At 37.7% G+C, this 6,887-nt stretch overlaps 1 pseudogene; it reads right to left on the minus strand.

The window, feature by feature from the left end:
- Nucleotides 1–5,893: 5,893 nt before the first annotated feature.
- On the minus strand, nt 5,894–6,012 carry LOC112470564 (annotated as a pseudogene).
- Between the last annotated feature and the right edge of the window lie 875 nt (nt 6,013–6,887).

Here is a 6,887-nt window from a genome sequence, read left to right on the forward strand (position 1 = left end):
AAGGAATAGACATATTGAGAGACTTATAGAATGAAAGCAAGAAAGATCCAGAGGAATGAATGGCCTGCTTTCTGTGAGTAAAATCATGACCCTGTTAATGAAAACAAGAATCAAACAGTGATGCTGTAGCATGGAGGTTCAGCAAAGAGACCCTAGAATCAGACAACTTGTTCCATATTCCAGCTCTACCCTTTAGCTAGCTTTGTAACGTTGGGCAAATCACCTAATGTCTCTCTGCCTTGGTTTCTTCAACTGAATAATAATTATATCTATCTTATAGATGAAGAAATGAAAAGTGAACTAATATATGTGAAGCACATGGAACAGAATCTGGCACAGATATATACTTAAAAATATTAGCTATTATTATTAATCTTTTTTGCACTGTACCAGGTGCTTTTTTACTATCATCTCATTTGCGTTTTCTACAATCCTTTCTCTTTCAATATGCATCCATCAACTGCCAAGATGCTCTTCCTGATTTCACCAATTCTAAATTGGGGGGCTGATTTAAGTCTGCCCTTCCATATTCTGGGTCATTCTTATTCCCTGTTAAAGTAATATATTCTATGTTATTAATAGGCATTGATAACTCCATGTTATCCCTCTCAGATGACATTTGCATTTTAACAAGAATTTTCAAGGCCTTGACTCAAAGGAGTGAGTAATGTGGTTATTTTAGGTATCCTGGCAGAGAGAAACAGTCCTTGAGCTGGGAGAGCTTTCCTAAACTCTAAATTTATATCAAGCCAGCAGCTGCCTACACTGCTCACTCAGAATATGGTGTGGGGGTTATATTGGTGATCAGGGAGTGATTTAAATCAATTAACCAATATTTTCGTCACTTGTTATATGCCAGAAACTGTATTAGGTAGTGCGGGGAAGAATATAAAGATGAATAATCCTTGTTTCAAGAAATCTATAATCTAGTTGAATAGATCAAGATGTAGAAAAATAAAAGAATTATTCTCACTGCCAAAGTCAGAACAGATCTGAGAATATTGCCTACTGGTCAATATATGGCCATGTCAAATCAGGAGGAAGATTACCTAGAAAGCTGCTCATCAGATCATTTACCACAGAGCCAAAGCATGAGCAATTGCTTAGAAATGGAGCTGGCTCTGCAGTCAGAACCACTGAAGGAGAAGATACTGCACTGAGTTATGCATCAGATGGAGTCTGGATGAAGCATTAACAGAGACTGAGAGCCTGGGGCGAGGACCAGAGTGCAGGGCAAGTGAAGGTGGGGGATCCATTAACCTAGGGGAGGAATTCTTTCACATGAATTATGGCATGCCTTGCTGGGGTGGGGATAGGTCTTAAAGGAATCAAACTGGGAAGAAACAATAATGTGATCTGTTTCTTCATTTGCAGAACGAGAAAGGTTAAAACATATGAGCAATAAAATTTCTCTGCTCTGGTGGACTATAAATCAATCATTCTAAGACCAGACAAAGGCAATAATAAGTGATATTCAAATGAGACATTATGACCCATGTTTCCAATCAGAGTTCTTTCATTCCTTTTCTGTGAAATCATTCAATTTTCTTACACTATTACTTGAATATATTAAGAAAAGATAGATTCCTTAGTTTTTCAAAACTAAGGTGGTCTTATTTACAAATTCCTCTAAGGTAGGAGAAAAAAGAAAAAACAAATTTAGCCCAATAATGATTCAAATAGTCTTTTTGATCTTTGATCTTTTAGTTTTTATTCCTGGCCAATCAGTTTTGAGAGCACAGATCCCTGAAATTTGGTGCATGGGGTCCTTTTTACCCATCCTGGCTCCCACGGCTTGTATTCAAGTTGCTCTTAGAAAACATGCATGGCTTCCTGCCATGGGGCTCTGGGTTTGGGGCTGGGTAGCTGCTACTGTGTCAGGAGATGAAATTGACTGAAATTAATAAATTACTGTCTAAGCATCCCCTGGAAGTTGCGAACCTTTAGTAGACTCCAGAGTTCCAAAATATTACATCAGACAGATTTTGCCATTGCAATAGTTGTCTAGGTGAGGAAACTGACTCCTGATGTTTTCTACTCTGCTACATTCCCAGAATCCTCTATCCTCTAAGAATTACTAAAATTTGGAATTTATAAAAGGAAATGATTGGAATGTCCATAATGCTTGGAAGAACTGATTATTATGAGTGCACCATCAGTATTTACTTGAGTTGATAATGGCTTTCTATTGTTATACTTATTTATTTAATAAATATTTATTAATATACATAAAAATTACCATTAGGTTTTCCTTTTGAAATTAAGAATGAATGGAGTAAATGGGCTGCCATTAAAGAAAGTTTGAGATGCACCAATATAGCCCATAAATCAATGGCTGAAAAATTGGTTTGGAAAAGCTTTATGTGATTAGGGTAGAAAGATAGTATAGAGATTTAAGCTGCTATATGATCCACTCACTGCTTGGGAGAAGAATGAGCTGGCTGGGGCCGTGGTCCACAGGGCTGAGAGATGGAGTGGGGACTCCCATCTTAAATCTGTGGTGAATCCCAAGTCAGAGATGTAAATAAAGTTGAAAATAGCTGTGCAGAAGTTCTGAGATTCAAGGCGGGTGGGGATGGGGTGGGGTGCGGGGTAGGGGGTCATAAGGTAAGCTTTGGAGGCAGCTAGGGTAGCCAGTGTTTGAAACCAGAGTCATGACTTCTGTGATCTCACATCCTCTGGGTAGCAGTCAGAAGATATGATCAAGCTAGGTGCTGTGAGTATATTAAGAGTAGAGCCAGATAGTATCACCCACTTAGATAGCCTCCTTCGAAATTGTCTGAGCTATCACATTCTCTTGCTCTGTCTCCATGACTTTGCTCAATTGTACTAAGAAAGTCAAGTTATTGCAATCAGGCTAGCTATAGAAAGGGCAGGTAGATCTCCTGATGTATTCTTTACCACCCTTATCATCTGACAGTCAGCTTACTGCTGACTCCCTGTTTTCTGTAATCTTGAATGACTTTCGCTGGGTAATCAGAAATCCTGAAGTACTCCCATAGAGGAAGGAAGACCTTGGATATCAGTTGGTCAACTTTTGGGAGAAGCAAGACTCAAGAAGACCACTCCTTTGGTCCTGAGTGTCCATTTGTAACTATAGTTGACCTAGAAAGCCTGGGAGTTTGATAGCGTTCTCCTGGAAACACAGCTGCAGTCCCTGCACCCTTGATTTTGAATGTTATGCTGAGAGTGAGGCCACCTGTCCCTATATCTATATTTTTTTCTCAAAGAGCTGAGTGATTGCCTAGAACAGCTGTGGGTATTTGTGTTTTATTTTTACAAGCCCTAAGCAACTGAGTGAAAAGCAAAGCCAATTATGTCGTTGAGTCCTTTAATATGTATGAACAGAATAGCAGAAAACTGAGTTAGCCATGGCAAATACATGGTTTTCGTAGAGGAGGAAACACTGAATTTTACTGGGGAATCAGTGAACAAAAGAGGCAAAATGTTTGCTTTTTTTGTGGAAAGACTATTTTTGTTTTGTTTATGTTCATTTAGATAACTATATTTACAAAAAATCTCTTTAAATTGTACAAACACCGAATTTATTAATACATGATGGCAGAGGAAGTGGGATGGAGTACACACTACATACAAGTCTAGCAAAGATTTTTATGTGCAGTAATCCCTACAGATTTGTTTGCTCTTTGGGCTGTTTAAAGTGACTTTCTTTTTTTCTTTGAATTCTATGCCTTTTAAATATTGCTGTAAAGTTTAACATCCACTTTGAAAACTTACTTGTAGCATCATAGCATTAAATCAAGAATTTAGATAGCAGGATCCAGATTTCTCGCATTCATATCAAATGCCAGCAGGCTTTAGGCCACTGGCTATCATCAGAGAATCTTCATGTTAGTGTAAGTGAGAAGGCAGTCTTATTTAGTATGTGTAGCATCTTAGTTGGAATGACAAGTCTTTTGGATCCTTGGGTCCACCACTATATTTTTTAATGGTGGCGGTGATGGTGGGTGGTGACACTTTGGGACGTTAGGTGGAATTTCTAATCTTAATATGAACACTCATAGAATCCTTCTACCTAAAAAAAATTGTCACAAAATGTAGGGCATTTTATTCTCTTTTACTTCTTTTCCTTCTTCTTCCAAGGTGAATACAGTTTGTCTCAGTTATGCTTTTTATTCTTTATTATGAAAATACTAGTTAATTATTGTGTATAAAACTTTGGAAAATACAGAAAAACTAAAAATAAGAAAAATTCTATTCCAAAGGGCAAGTGTTTTTAGTATCTCTGTTAAACCTGGCCCAGGTAGGTGTGGGTGTGCATGCGTGTGTGTGTGTGTATGTGTGTGTGTTTCATAATAGAGACCACATTGTATGTAAGATTTTATATTCCTAAAAAAGTCAAGTCATATTTTCTCCAATGTTATTAAAAATTCTGTAAGCAATTCTTCCTCTTTCTCTTACTTCTCCTTCTCTTCCTTTCCACTCTCTTCTTTAGAAAGTATTTGTTGTCTTAATTTTTTCTTCTTTTATCATCAAAATTCCATTAAGGAAAAATTTACTTTTGAACAAGATAGAATAATAGGTACTGAATTTTCCCTGTAGCCTATGAGGAAATGGCAGCCAAAGAGTTAGTTTATTGGGGAAATGAAGAGGTGTTGGTCAAAGCATACAAACTTCTGGTTATAAGATGAATAAGATCTGCATAGTGGCTATAATTAATACTGTATTATATACTTGAAAGTGGCTAAGAGAGTAGATCTTACATGTTCTTACCACCCAATACACAAAACTGTAATTACTTGAAGTAATGGAGGTGTTAACTAAACTTATAATAATCATTTTTCAATATGTATCAAATCATTACTTGTACACCATAAACTTTTACAGTGTTGTGTTAAATATATCTCAGTAAAGCTTGAATAAATAAATAAAGGGATAGATATAGGTAGGTAGGTAGGTAGATAGATAGATAGATAATAGGAAGGCTGGAGAACTCTTCCTAAGAGTAGAAAACCAATTACTAAATATAGAAGAACCAATGATATTAGAAAGTCTCCATTTGGCAAAAATAATTAACATTAATGGATGTCACAACTAGTGAGTGAAAGTGAGGCGAAGAATGAGATTTTACATAGTTAAATCGTCTCTCCACCAAATATTTATTGATTATGAAAGGGGAAAAACTTAGCTTTACACTTTTAGGGACCTAGAAAATACTGTCTTAACCATATGAAAGTAACATCACTGGTAACAGGACTTTTGTAGAGGTGAAATAGACCACCTACCCAAAGTTGGTTCAGGTCTTGAGACTGATGGTCTCTCTCACACACAAAACCTGAGGATAGAAAGAGGTTTATTACTCACATTTTGAGACTTCAGGGAAGAGTAGGAAGGTAGACTCACAAGCATGTCCTGAGAGAGCAAGGGTGACTGGTTTGGGCTTTTATTTTATTTAAAGGGTGGGGCTACTGATGAGGATTCCCAGGCAGGGGCCCGGACTTGTGTGGTTTGAACTTCTCACCTAGACCGAAGGAAAGATCATCTGGGGGTGTTCTTATGAGCTGGCCCAGATGTGGGGAATAGAGAGGGATGACTTGAAAGTTATCAGCAATCTAACATCAAAAATGGAATCTCATTCTTTATTACATGGGCCAATTGATGCCACATCCCATCCAATAAGTGCAATGAGAAGAATACGTCTGTGATACTCTAGCCAAAAATACATGACCTGCGTCTAATCTTGAGAAGCATCGGACAAATTTACTGTGTAGAAAATAGTTAACACAGCAGGCCTTTCCTCAGAAAGCCCTGCTTGCAAGATTGGCCTTTGTTGACCTCTGAGAACTTGGATTTCAGGAGTGTTCCCACCACACTGATAAGACTGGCTTATTGAGCCTAAACTGTACAAAGAATGTGTGTGTGTGTTTTTTAAAGCCTACAGCATCTGGTCTTCCTAGGTGGTCTCCCATCCAAGTACTAACCAAGATCGACCCTACTTAGCTTCTGAGATCAGATAAGATCGGGCGTATTCAGGGTGGTATGGCCATAGACCAAAGATGTGGTTTATACTGAAACTCTGTTTTCCTTCTGGAAGTCTGGATTTTTGGTACCTGCTATGCAGAAGGTGCCTAATGTGACCAGCCTCCTATAAAAACCTTGGGCACAGAGTCTCTAATAAGCTCTTCTGGTAGACAACATTTCACAAGTATTATTACAACTTATTGTTGGGGGAGTGAAGCATGTCCTGTGTGGCTCCTCTGGGAGAAGACTCTTGGAAGCTTGCGTGTGGTTTTCCCTGGACTTGGTTCATTTAGCCTTTTTCCTTTGCTGGTTTTGCTTAGTGTCCTTGGCTGTAATAAATCATAGCTGTAAGTACAACAATATGCTTAGCCCTATGATTTCTCCTAACAAATCACTGAAATTAGGAGTGACCTTGGGTGCCCCTGAAACATCCACATCAAAAGACATTCTATAAAATGATTGTCTTATAATTTTAAAAAAAAGTCAGAGTGATGGAAGTCAAGAAAGTTATACCAACAAGAAACACTGTGAGATCCTGGATTGGATCCCTCACTGAAAAGAATATTTTGGGGATACAGAAATAAATATATACAGTGGACTTGTATGTCCATAACTGGCCAAACTTGCATGGGTCTCTGGATAATGGGTCTATAGGAGTTCAATCTTGCAATTTTTTGCTAAGTTTACAACTGTTTCAAGAGAAAACATTTTTAAAAAATTCTGAAAGCATATTTTTAATACTACATAATATTCTACTTAACAAATCTACTGTAGTTTCCTTAGCCTAGTGGTTCTCAATCCTGAACATGAGACTCACTTCGAGAGTTAAAAAAAAATGTACATGCCCAGATCTCACCCCCCAGAGATTTTGATTCAGTTGTTTTGAATGAGGCCAAAACATCATT

This window comes from Pteropus alecto, unplaced genomic scaffold (genome assembly GCF_000325575.1).
Source record: "Pteropus alecto unplaced genomic scaffold, ASM32557v1 scaffold3, whole genome shotgun sequence".
NCBI lineage: Eukaryota > Metazoa > Chordata > Mammalia > Chiroptera > Pteropodidae > Pteropus > Pteropus alecto.